The 13967-nt window shown below is 37.3% G+C and overlaps 1 pseudogene; it reads left to right on the forward strand.

Moving 5' to 3' along the window:
* Positions 1–12642: 12642 nt before the first annotated feature.
* LOC113899619 lies at positions 12643–13582 on the forward strand (annotated as a pseudogene).
* The last annotated feature ends 385 nt before the right edge of the window (positions 13583–13967 follow it).

The following is a 13967-nucleotide window of genomic DNA, read 5'->3' on the forward strand; positions in this document are numbered from 1 at the left end:
TAATTTCATGGCTGCAGTCACCATCTGCAGTGATTTTGGAGCCCAGAAAAATAAAGTCTGACAAGGTTTCCACTGTTTCCCCATCTATTTCCCATGAAGTGATGGGACCGGATGCCATGATCTTTGTTTTCTGAATGTTGAGCTTTAAGCCAACTTTTTCACTCTCCACTTTCACTTTCATCAAGAGGCTTTTTAGTTCCTCTTCACTTTCTGCCATAAGGGTGGTGTCATCTGCATATCTGAGGTTATTGATATTTCTGCCAGCAATCTTGATTCCAGCTTGCGTTTCTTCCAGTCAAGCGTTTCTCATGATGTACTCTGCATATAAGTTAAATAAGCAGGGTAATAATATACAGCCTTGACATATTCCTTTTCCTATTTGGAACCAGTCTGTTGTTCCATGTCCAGTTCTAACTGTTGCTTCCTGACCTGCATACAGATTTCTCAAGAGGCAGGTCAGGTGGTCTGGTATCCCCATGTCTTTCAGAATTTTCCACAGTTTCTTGTGATCCACACAGTCAAAGGCTTTGGCATAGTTAATAAAGCAGAAATAGATGTTTTCCTGGAGCTCTCTTGCTTTTTCCATGATCCAGCAAATGTTGGCAATTTGATCTCTGGTTCCTCTGCCTTTTCTAAAACCAGCTTGAGCATCTGGAAGTTCACAGTTCACGTATTGCTGAAGCCTGGCTTGGAGAATTTTGAGCATTACTTTACTAGCGTGTGAGATGAGTGCAATTGTGTGGTAGTTTGAGCATTCTTTGGCATTGCCTTTCTTTGGGATTGGAATGAAAACTGACATTTTCCAGTCTTGTGGCCACTGCTGAGTTTTCCAAATTTGCTGGTATATTGAGTGCAGCACTTTCACAGCATCATCTTTCAGGATTTGGAATAGCTCAACTGGAATTCCATCACCTCCACTAGCTTTGTTCGTAGTGGTGCTTTCTAAGGCCCACTTGACTTCCCATTCCAGGATGTCTGGCTCCAGGTCAGTGATCACACCATCATGATTATCTGGGTCATGAAGATCTTTTTTGTACAATTCTTCTGTGTATTCTTGTCACCTCTTCTTAATATCTTCTGCTTCTGTTAGGTCCATACCATTTCTGTCCTTTATCAAGCCCATCTTTGCATGAAGTGTTCCCTTGGTATCTCTAATTTTCTTGAAGAGATCTCTAGTCTTTCCCATTCTGTTGTTTTCCTCTATTTCTTTACATTGATCACTGAGGAAGGCTTTCTTATCTCTTCTTGCTATTCTTTTGAACTTTGCATTCAGATGCTTATATCTTTCCTTTTCTCCTTTGCTTTTCGCTTCTCTTCTTTTCACAGCTATTTGTAAGGCCTCCCCAGACAGTCATTTTGCTTTTTCGCATTTCTTTTCCATGGGGATGGTCTTGATCCCTGTCTCCTGTACAATGTCACGAACCTCATTCCATAGTACATCAGGCACTCTATCTATCAGATCTAGGCCCTTAAGTCTATTTCTCACTTCCACTGTGTATAATCATAAGGGATTTGATTTAGGTCATACCTGAATGGTCTCGTGGTTTTCCATACTTTCTTCAATTTAAGTCTGAATATGGCAATAAGGAGTTCATGATCTGAGCCACGGTCAGCTCCTGGTCTTGTTTTTGTTGACTGTATAGAGCTCTCTACCTTTGGCTGCAAAGAATATAATCAATCTGATTTCGGTGTTGACCACCTGCTGATGTCCATGTGTAGAGTCTTCTCTTGTGTTGTTGGAAGAGGGTGTTTGTTATGACCAGTGCATTTTCTTGGCAAAACTCTATTAGTCTTGGCCCTGCTTCATTCTGTATTCCAAGGCCAAATTTGCCTGTTACTCCAGGTGTTTCTTGACTTCCTACTTTTGCATTCCAGTCCCCTATCATGAAAAGGACATCTTTTTTGGGTGTTAGTTCTAAAAGGTCTTGTAGGTCTTCATAGAACCATTCAACTCCAGCTTCTTCAGCATTACTGGTTGGGACATAGACTTGGGTTTCTGTGATATTGAAGGGTTTGCCTTGGAAACGAACAGAGATCATTCTGTCGTTTTTGAGATTGCATCCAAGTACTGCATTTCGGACTCTTTTGTTGACCATGATGGCTACTGCATTTCTTCTGAGGGATTCCTGCCTGCAGTAGTAGATATAATGGTCATCTGAGCTAAATTCACCCATTCCAGTCCATTTCAGTTCACTGGTTCCTAGAATGTCGACATTCACTCTTGCCATCTCTTGTTTGACCACTTCCAATTTGCCTTGATTCATGGACCTGACATTACTTGCTTAGTCAGTAGTATTTTGGGGCCATGTTAAATTCTAGTAGAGTCACAGTCACCCATATTAACCAACATAACTAGTTTCTATTCCACTGAGTGTTGCTGAAGGTGAATAACTGATAGCAGTCTATCATATTGAGTCATTTTAGTAAACCAGAAAAGTTTATATTTAATATATAACCCTAAACAGCCACACACATTCTACTCACACTTTTTACAGGCAGTAAATGTTATTCTTAAAGTAGCAAAAATGAACATATTTGCTATTTGATTAAAAAAAAGATATAGATGCTCTATAAATAAATAAGTCACATACCCAAACATACACACATACGTACACACACAATGACCAATGTTTTGATATTCAAAATTATTTTTATTTATTTTTTAAATTTAAATGTATTTATTTTAATTAGAGACTAATTACTTTACAATATTGTATTGGTTTTGCCATACAGACTATCCACTAATTACTATATTTGACAGTAAGATAAGGTCTTAAAATTCCTAAGGACATTAAATGTTAAGTTTAAGTGGACACACTGTAGTCTTAGAAGTATAACTCAAATTGATTGAACACATAATTTTATCCTTTTTCTAATTTTAAATGCTTATGTTTGCTCTCTACCAGTAAGATCAAGGAGAACATCAATTTTTACTTTAAAAAAAGTATTAAATAAGTCTGAATTATTCAAGAATTTGTTTTGATTATATGAATTTGGATAATGTAAAAAGCTTTTGAGCTAATAATTTGTATGAGAACTTTTTTTCTGTAAAAGCTAGCACATTTAAAGCAGTAGAAGTCAGTTAAAAGACTTTGGAACATGAGTCTCATTAGATTACATAAGCACTTAGTAATCTCTATAAACCAACTCTTATAGAGCCTTTTTACTTTTAAAAAATGTACAAAAGTTGTCAATATCTCATTGATGTAGGAAAATACTTCACATTCACACAGTGAGAGTAAAGAATGTCTTAAATAGAGAAACATGGCTACACATAAAGCTCTTAGATTCAGTTTTACAACCTCACCTATAGGTCAAAAGTATAATTAGATTTACCAAGATATCAAAACACCCATTGATGTGATTGGGGCATTTAATTCCCCTACTATTATTATGTTGCTATCTAACTGAAGTATCTGCATAGACTTAACAACATTAATTTCCTCTCACAATGGGTAACCTGGCTATCATTATGGCCAACTGCCCAAGTTGCCAATGCAAAAGTAAAGCCTCTGTACACTCCATGGTGCCACAGCTCACTAAACTCTCAGTAGACTCAGTGTCTATATTTTCTGGAAGGATTTAAGACTTGTCTTCATAATGATATAATTTTTTTCTGGGTACTTATTTTCCCAACCATAGTACTTCTGTTAGCACACTACGCTTTATGGATTTATACAGTGTTTTTTCTACCTTATCTATTCCTATGGTGTCCCATGCAATTTTGGATCTGGACACATGTTTATAGAAAATGAAGTGTGACAACAGTCTCACACCTGTAGAATTTACTACACTTACTATGTTTCATATTCCAGAAAAAAAAAATCACTCATAGAGTGATGGAATGGCCTGGTGAATGCTCAATTTTATATCAGCTGGGGAATGAACACCTTGCAAGTTTAGAAAGCTGTCTATCTGATGCAGTATATATCTTAAAGCCAATGGCCACCATATATTACCATCTGTCCTTTAGCCAGAATGTATGTACCCAAGGGAGAAAAAGCCTCTTTAACAATGAAAGTGAAAGTGAACTTGCTCAGTTGTGTCCGACTCTTTGCGACCCCATGGACTGTGGCCTACCAGGCTCCTCCGTCCATGGGATTCTCCAGGCAAGAATACTGAAGTGGGTGGTTTACCATTTCCTTCTCCAGGGGATCTTCCCTACCCAGGGATTGAACCCGGGTCTCCCGCATTGGAGGCAGACACTTTAACCTCTGAGCCACCATGAACCAAACAATTTACTATCAATATTTATGCTTTCTATTCTTGTGAACTTTGGTTTAATAGATTCAGAGGTCCTGGTGCCCCCAGAAAAGAATGTTCCAAAGGGAACACAACTACAACTAGCCTCTGACAGTTTGAAGCTCTTTACGTCACCAAACCAGCCAATAGAAAATTTCTTTCCTCTGACAATTGTGGAAACAAGATCAAGTGTGAAAATGGAAGTCCATTAACCATGTACTGAAATATTTAAAAGTTATACATCAAGGTAACAAATCATGAGTACAATGTGTGCTATCCTTCTATGTTCACAAATATGTTGTTTCTTCTTGTCTAGTATCTTATTATGAGTATTATGAGTCTTTTGGACCTTTGTTCTGGTCAAACCAAATAGGTCCCTAGAGGTAAAGTCCCTTGATTCATGAAGTCCTTCTAAATTCCTATCTAGGCAATCACTTGATCACTGTCCTCTGCTGCTGCTGCTGCTGCTAAGTCGCTTCATTTGTGTTCGACTCTGTGCAACCCCATAGAAGGCAGCCCACCAGGCTCTGCCGTCCCTGGGATTCTCCAGGCAAGAACACTGGAGTGGGTTGCCACTTCCTTCTCCAATGCATGAAAGTGAAAAGTGAAAGTGAAGTCACTCAGTCGTGTCCAACTCCTAGCGACCCCAAGGACTGTAGCCCACCAGGCTCCTCCGTTCATGGGATTTTCCAGACAAGAGTACTGGAGTGGGGTGCCATTGCCTTCTCCATGATCACTGTCCTCTAGAGCTGTTAATTACCTTTATTTCCACAATGGCAAGATTTATGGCACTTTTTGTTAGAAAACACAGGAAAATCTAAGACTTCATGAAAATGTTTTTCTCTTATACAGGTGAAATAGAAGAATATGGATAAATTTAACAATAAGCAGAGTGACTCTAGTGTCAGACATGATTCTATTGTTGAAACTGCTATGGAGAGGACTGAATGAGTGTTATCCTAAAGCAAGGTAACATCCGGAGTAACAAACCGACTAGTAGCGGAGAATAACTGTGAAAAGTTTATTGGCATTTGGAAAAGGTAAATAGACCTTTAGTTTAACCAGATTCACACAGTGTTAGAGTAATGTGAAAGATATTAGGAAAAGTCAACTGGCTTTATAATTTTGGGAGTCAGCATTCTGTTGCCAGTGATGATTATATGAAAGATCCTCATCTTCTGCAATTTGATAAACAGGTAAGAAAAACTGATGACATAAATCTGAGAAAACATGGGTTCTTATAATCTCATTAGTTTCTGAAAAGAGATAAAGTATAAACTGATTCTCAGTGGTAATGAAAGGAAATTTACTAGATACTTGTAAAATTTTCAAGAAGGAAGTCTTATAGATGCTTGAAAAGAAGACACACCTGAAAACTCAAATCCGAGTAAATTGTTTCCAGTGTAAATTCTAACTTAAAATATGATGTGCAAAACTTACCCCAAAAAATGAAAACTACCAGATCAATTGATTCTCCTGAATTCTTATAGGCTGTACAATTTTACAGTGTTTTTTATTAATTTTACCTATAAACAATAACTAGAGTGCAGAAGAGTTTAGATAAAGTTGACAAATGTGATATTTTTTTCCAGAAGTGAAAGATATATTTCCTCCTAAAAGGAATATAAAAGGGGTTTAGTTTTTGAATCTTGAAAACAGAAAGCTAAAGGGTGACTTAGGTTGTTGAGTTTATGTACATAAAAAGTTAATAAAACAGACACTGAAAATTATTTATATTGCATACAGTTATAAAAAGTAAAAAAGGGGAGGTCTTAAAATAGGGGAAGCAAACTTTTACTTACATGTGAAGAAGGATTTTATGACAATTTGAAGGACAAAATGCAGTCCAGTTTAGCTGAGGCAGGTTCTAGCCTCTCAATATTTTGAGATTGAGGATGGTTTAGAGTTTCAAAACTATGAGATGTATGTAGGTCCCTTTCATTTTGATAATTCTATTATTTGGAATCCTAAATACCAATATTTCCTTTATCTATAGAAGATAAAATGTTTAGGAATCTGTTTCCGGAAGATAATCAATTCTATATGGGTGAAGAAAAAGGATTAATCACAATAAAAGGAAAACATCTGGACCTTTTATTTGATAATATGTATATTTAATTAGATAATTATAATTAATGCGTCTGAGAAAAACAATTTTAAAACCTCTTTTCTGAGCACAACAATGGTGGTTTCAGAACCTAATCAACCAGAAGTTTGATTATAGACATTCAATGACTTTCAGGTAAATAAACATCATACCCTGGTATCTCCATCTAGAATCCTATCTATGACTACCTCTTGGGACATAAATAGAATCCTGACTATGCCTCAGGCGGATTTAAAACTTTGATATGTGAATTTCACACATCAGACTGTGGGTTTCTATATTTTCTAATATTTGGTTTTATATTTCTTTTCTTGTTAGTATATCTAGGGAAAATTTATTTTTGACATCTCTAACTTTCTTTTTCCAGTACTCATTTCAGTGTAACTAAGAGCAATCAGTATTATTCTATTAGGTTTCATATTGTAGCTCCTCCCCTTTGAGCTCATTCTTTCAAATTCTTCATTCTCAGGTAGCTGAAGGATGTTGGAGAGCAAAAAAGCAAATAAATTCACATCTAGGAGTGTATAACTGATAAAAGCTTATGGAAAAAATCTTTCAAGACACAGTGCTTTAGAACATACTCAAAGTTGTTAATGATTATAGAGTTTCTGAAAAGTGTACCCAGAATGTAATGAAAATAAGAATCCATAAACAACCTCTTACTTAAAGTGAAACTTCTTTCTGTTCTTTATCATTTTACACATACTTTTCTTAGTTTCTCTTCATTTTTGACGTAGTTTATTTCTTTTTCCTTAATTCTTCTTCACTTGTATAATCTCTATTTTCTGGGATAGGTTTTCAGGGCGGGGCGGGGTTTGAGGTTTTTTTGCTTCTTCAGAGCTCCTCTCAAGTCTTTTTATTCATCTTCTTACATAATCATCCATACTTTCCTGTTTTTCAATCACCTGTTGGTTCCCCTTTTCTGTTTTTCAGTCACCCTGTTGATTCCCCTATTTGTTGAATTGTTATATCACAAATACATAATTTACTATATCTGTTACTATATTAGTTGCAATCTGATTTTCCCATGTTTCCTTCTTTATATTTAGGTATTAATTTCTATATTACTGAAACTTTTAGCTTATATTTGATGGGGCAATGTTTCTAGTGTCTTCTTCCTTTTTTATTCTAAGCATCTGTTAGAACTTGAGGTTACAAAAAAGGATAAACGCAACTCCTCCCCTCAATCCACTTATGTATATAACTACCTATAATGTAACATGGTAAATGATGCTTTCGGGCATGAATAAAGTGAATAGGAACATGGACAAAGAAGGTATAAATCTGCTCAGACTGTGAAGAGATGGTAGGAAAGGAAGTCTAAACGTTATAGCATGTGTTTATGCTGAGGTATAAACAGAGAGAAGAGTAGTGGGTGGAGATGGTGGAATGGTGAAAGGGGCACTGGGGAAGAAGAACCAGTATATTTAAAGGCATGTAGTCTGTAGCATTGTCAGATAATAAACAGGTGATGTCAGATTGTGAGGTGCAAGAAAGGAAGTAAGAAAAAGAAATAGAAAATGAGATTATAAAAACAAGATTCCAAAAGGTTTGAATGCTCTAGTGGAACTTTGAAAGTCATCTGGAAACAAACAAAAAGAGACATATTAAACTATTGAACTATGACTAGTTATGTTTTGAGAATTGTTGGATTTTTGTTGAAATAGCAAAAACACTTGAAGGAAAGGGTCCTAATAAACTCTCTCAGTAGGTGTAGTATGAACTGATGAAAGTAGGGGCATTGAGAAGGGAAAGGAGCAGATATATGGCAGATGCTTTCAGTTAGAAAATAACTATGACATAGTTTATCCATTTAAAAGGTACTCAAAACTGTATGAACAGTACTGTATATTTAACGTCAATATTTAATAATGAACATTTGTCATGTTTATCAGACTTTTTGGTAATAAATCCATTACAAATAAAATTGAAACCATTCACCTATCAGATTCCTATCTTTCCTTCCCCAAATTGAATAACAATTCTGAAGTGTTTGGATAGTCTTTGTGCAAACCTAAATATTTTTTGCTACTTATTTAAATATTTATATTTAATATTATTTAAATCACCAAGTGTTTTTGACATTTATAAATATTGTTACTTTATATACATTCTTTTATAATTTGATGTTTCTCAGTCAACATATATTTTTGAGATTTTTTTCATGACAAAAAATCTAGTTCATTCTGTTTCCTTCCTAAATAATTTATTACATTGTATTAATACATAGTAAGTTACTTGTATTTGACTTCCAGCACCCCACTCCAGTACTCTTGCCTGGAAAGTCCCATGGGCAGAGGAGCCTGGTGGGCTGCAGTCCATGGGGTCGCTAAGAGTCAGACACAACTGAGCGACTTAGCTTTCACTTTTCACTTTCATGCATTGGAGAAGGCAATGGCAACCCACTCCAGTGTTCTTGCCTGGAGAATCCCAGGGGCGGGGGAGCCTGGTGGGCTGCCGTCTAGGGGGTCGCACAGAGTTGGACAGGACTGAAGCGACTTAGCAGCAGCAGCAGCAGGAACATTAAAGAGGAAGAATTAACTGGATTGGGTGACAAATATTATCTCTTACTCTCAGTTCAGTAAAATATTCATTTTCTCCATTTTACAGATGTGAAAAGGGCCCAGAGGTAAAAGGTATGTTACCATGCTGCTGCTGCTAAGTCGCTTCAGTCGTGTCCAACTCTGTGCGACCCCATAGACGGCAGCCCACCAGGCTTCCCGGTCCCTGGGATTCTCCAGGCAAGAACACTGGAGTGGGTTGCCATTGCCTTCTCCAATGTTACCATATTCAACAGGTAATTAAGTGACAGAATGTGAAATGTGGTTTTTCAGATACTGAAGCCTATATTCATTTCATTATCCTATGAAGCTTTTAACAGTAATAGGAATAACTGCTGTAAGATTTTGTAAAAGCTTAAGTAGAGACAGATTTGAATGATGTAGTCATACACACAGCCTATTTTTAATAAGTCCTAGAAGAAATCTAGATTCCCTGCATCGACGCTGAGGTTGGTGATTGACCTCAATGTACTTTGACTTGAATCGGGCACTCAAGCTTTTTACTGATGACCTGTTACGTTCTCTAGCACTCTTCCAAGCTTATAAAGAAATATGAAAGGTAAAATTGTCTTATACTCCATTCAGAGAGGTTAAATGAAAGACTGGAATCAGAAAACTACTCAGGTTGAGAGTCCCTTGGACTGCAAGGAGATCCAACCAGTCCATTCTGAAGGAGATCGGCCCTGGGATTTCTTTGGAAGGACTGATGTTGAAGCTGAAACTCCAGTACTTTGGCCACCTCATGCGAAGAGTTGACTCATTGGAAAAGACTCTGATTCTGGGAGGGGTTGGGGCAGGAGGAGAAGGGGACGGCAGAGGATGAGATGGCTGGATGGCATCACTGACTTGATGGACGTGAGTCTGGGTGAACTCCGGGGGTTGGTGATGGACAGGGAGGCCTGGCGTGCTGCGATTCATGGGGTCGCAAAGAGTCGGACACGACTGAGCGACTGAACTGAACTGAACTGGAGGAATCAAGAGTGATTTCATAAAGGAGGTAGAACTGGGATACAGGCAACTTTATGGAGTCTTTTAAGTAGTCAGCTCATCTTAGACCCCGTTCAGGGGTTTTACAAACCTACGAAGAAAGAAAGATTGAGTAGAACTGATTAAACTGGAATTTTATATTGTCAGTCCATCCAAAAAGACTTCTGTTCCAAATAAAGCATTTGCTTGAACAAATACAGTACAAACAAATGTTTCAGCAAGCTGCCACGTTTTCCAAGACACTGAGGTACATAAATTAGATAACAGTTCATTGTCACGGATGAATAATCATGATCACCAAGGTAGCAGCTACCAGTATGTTAGTAAATGGCAGTCATCAGCCATGAGAGGGGCTTATTTTCCCCAACAGTTTCTACCATTACCCTATCACATGTTTTTATTCAGATAGTCATGAGCAATGAAAAGAAAATAGGGAATTGGACACAGACAAGATCTTGGAGTCAGTTGATTGGGATTTTAATATAAACTCTAAGTAAATTTATGGTTTGGGTCAGGTTATTTAACATATTTGGATATGTATTTATTAATTTATAATGACTTCAAAATTTCTAAATTATGGATATTGATTTTATCTGTAGGTCCCAAAGCTGACCTCATTGATTTCAGTACTTCTGACTATACTGAAGATTCCTTTTAGTCCTATTCCTACTTTTGGTTTTCTTTAAAATTTTTCAGTTTTTTGAATTCCACACACTCTTGACCTTTCCTTTTTCCTTCACATGGTCAGTCTCTAATACAAGCAAATACATTTTATTCACTCTTTCAGCACATATTTATTTGTGATCTAAATTTTTGCTACATTGGATTGAAGAAGACAGATGTGATCCTTAACTCTACGGAGCTTGCAGCCTCGTTGGTAAGGAGAAATTGAACAAATGACAAATTATACTTGTGGATGGTAAAGAATCTGCCTGCAATGCAAGAGACCTGGATTTTGATCCCTGGGTCAGGAAGATCTCCTGAAGAAGGAAATAGCAACCCGCTCCAGTATTCTTGTCTGGGAAATCCCATAGATAGAGGATCCTGATGGGCTATAGTTCATGGGGTCACAAAGAGTCAGACACCACTGAGCAACTAACACTTTCACTTTCTTGCACTTTGAGAGCAAATCAATTAAGTGTACACAAGATAGTTTAAATCTACCACTGAGAAAATGTGATATTGTATTCATCACAGTTCTTTACTGAAATATATTTTCTGATATGAAAGTCTGATACTCCCTGCTGGTCAACAGTATTTTATTTCCATATTTATTTATTATTTCTCACATGTTGAGAGCTTTAAGGGCAACTGAAATAGAGAATTAGACTGATGGGCAAGTGAAATATAGAGAAGGAAACATGATGTTTACTGAATACTTAATATAGCCATATGATTAAGATGTATCAGTTATTTTACCATTTACAATTTCATAGATAAACTGAGGCTCAAAGAGTTTAAGCAACTTGTCTAACATCAAGTTGTCAGTGGTTGGACATTAGTATAAATCTTGTAACCTAAATCCAACACTCACATTCCTCTTGCTAAGACATGCATGCCTGCGTGCTAAGTCACTTCAGTCATGTCTGACTCTTTGTGACTCCATGGACTGTAGCCTGCCAGGCTCCTCTCTCCAAGGGATTCGCCAGGCAAGAACACTGGAGTGGGTTGCCATGCCTTCCTCTAGGGGATCTTCTGACCCAGGGATCGAACCCACATCTCTTTATGTCTCCTGCATTGGCAGGCGGGTTCTTTAGAACCACCTAGGAGGCCTTAAATCAGAGTAAATAATTACAGGATAATATGATTAATCCTTATATGCAGATTTGTATACAATCATTTCCACTGCATTATGCATTTCATAGTTTTGAGATTTTCAGATCATGTGCTAAGTAACCTAAAGCAGTGTTTCTCAAAGTATCTGTGTTTTAGGATAAGATTTTTCCTTTAATTTCTAGTCTTTCATGGGCTATTACTTTTGTGAAAAACAAAATCAGCAACTTGGGATCACTGTACATCAAACTGCTAGAAAAGTTTTTAAGTACTCACTCACAAACCCTGTACCTAATATACAAACCGGTAACAGACAGTTCATGGATCTACACTTCTCTGTGTGGATTACTTTTTATTTGCTTCAGGGAGTCCAAATAGGAATGAGTCAAATCTCTGCATTCAAAAATCTTAGAGTCTACTTGGTGATTTAGAATAGCAATCAACCCACTATAATAAAACTATAATAAAATAAATGCTAGTAATAATAAAGCAAAACATTGTAGATGTGGTAAACATTTAATACTGAAGATGAATATATTCCCACAGGTGTGGCCAGAGGAAAGTTCATAGGCTTGGAAGGGATCACAATACTGATCAGTTCTATGTGACTGGAGCCAGAACTCCAGTTATATGTGACTAGATCATATTGGTTTTAAACTCAAAAGGTTTGGGCTTGAATTCCTGTTACTCTTGCTAACCATTTTGTACCTCATGCATAATATAATGCCATCCACCCTGAATGGAAGTAGAGGATGTTAAATGCAGAGAAAACTTGATGATAGAAAAACAACAGCACATGAGAGCCACCAATTTTTGTGTGTGATCACACTGCAAAGGCTGGAAGGTCATTTTAATGCTAAAGTAGAAATAGCCATTCATAACTTTAACCTCTCTTCTAATTCATTAAAATAATTATTATATTTTAAATTTTCATTTCTTAACTTCCTTCAGGTAGCAAAGTGTACAAAGCAAATGTATGGAGCAAATCACTCTGTGGTGTTAGAGTTTGTGTTCCTGGGAATCACCAACTCCTGGGAAATACAGCTTCTTCTCTTTGTGTTCTCCTCCATATTTTTCATGGCAAGCATAATGGGAAATTCCCTCATTATCCTCACTGTGACTTCTGACCCTCACTTTCACTCCCCCATGTACTTTCTATTGGCCAACCTCTCCTTCATTGACATGAGTTTCTTCTGTCAGTTCCCCCAAGATGATTTATGATTTTTTCAGAAAACATAAAGTCATCTCCTTTAGTGGCTGCATTGCTCAAATCTTCTTCATCCATGTCATTGGTGGTGTGGAGATGGTGCTGCTCATTGCCATGGCTTTTGACAGATACATTGCCATATGTAAGCCTCTCCACTATCTGACTATCATGAGCCCAAGAATGTGTGTTTTCTTTTTAGTGTCTGCCTGGATGATTGTCCTTATGCACTCCATGGTTCAACTGGCTTTTGTTGTAAACTTACCCTTCTGTGGCCCTAATGTGTTGGACAGCTTTTACTGTGACCTTCCTCGGTTCATCAAACTTGCCTGTATAGACACATACCAGCTAGAATTCATGGTCACAGCCAACAGTGGATTCATCTCTGTTGGCTCCTTCTTCATTCTGATCATTTCCTATATTGTCATCATTCTCACTGTTCAGAAACACTCTTCAGGTGGTTCATCCAAGGCTCTGTCCACACTTTCAGCTCACATCACTGTAGTAGTCTTGTTCTTTGGTCCTTTGATATTTTTCTATGTATGGCCATTTCCCTCCACACATCTGGATAAGTTTCTGGCATTCTTTGATGCAGTTCTTACTCCTTTCCTGAATCCTGTTATTTACACATTCAGAAATCAAGAAATGAAGATGGCAATGAGGAGAGTATGCCAACAGCTAGTAAATAACAAGAGATCTCTTGAGTGATGAATGTATTATAAGAGCCCTTAGTGATTACTGATGATCACTGTTGATGGTCAAACTCAGAGAAAAGCTATTGTTTGTCCTACCTTGACTTGATTATATACTTATATTGAATTCACTTTGTCTTTTGATTCAGTTCAGTTCAGTCACTCAGTCATGTCCGACTCTTTGCAACCCCATGAAACACAGCATGCCAGGCCTCCCTGTCCATCACCAACTCCTGGAGTTCACTCAGTCTCGTGCCCATCAAGTCAGTGATGTCATCCAGCCATATCTCATCCTCTGTCATCAACTTATTTTGATTAGGAGGGAGAAAAAATCACTTTTGATAGCTACAGATAAGGTATTTGTAAGCCAAAGATTATAATAATCTTGAGTCTAAATTCCT

The sequence above is a fragment of the Bos indicus x Bos taurus genome, chromosome 10, assembly GCF_003369695.1.
Source record: "Bos indicus x Bos taurus breed Angus x Brahman F1 hybrid chromosome 10, Bos_hybrid_MaternalHap_v2.0, whole genome shotgun sequence".
Lineage (NCBI taxonomy): Eukaryota > Metazoa > Chordata > Mammalia > Artiodactyla > Bovidae > Bos > Bos indicus x Bos taurus.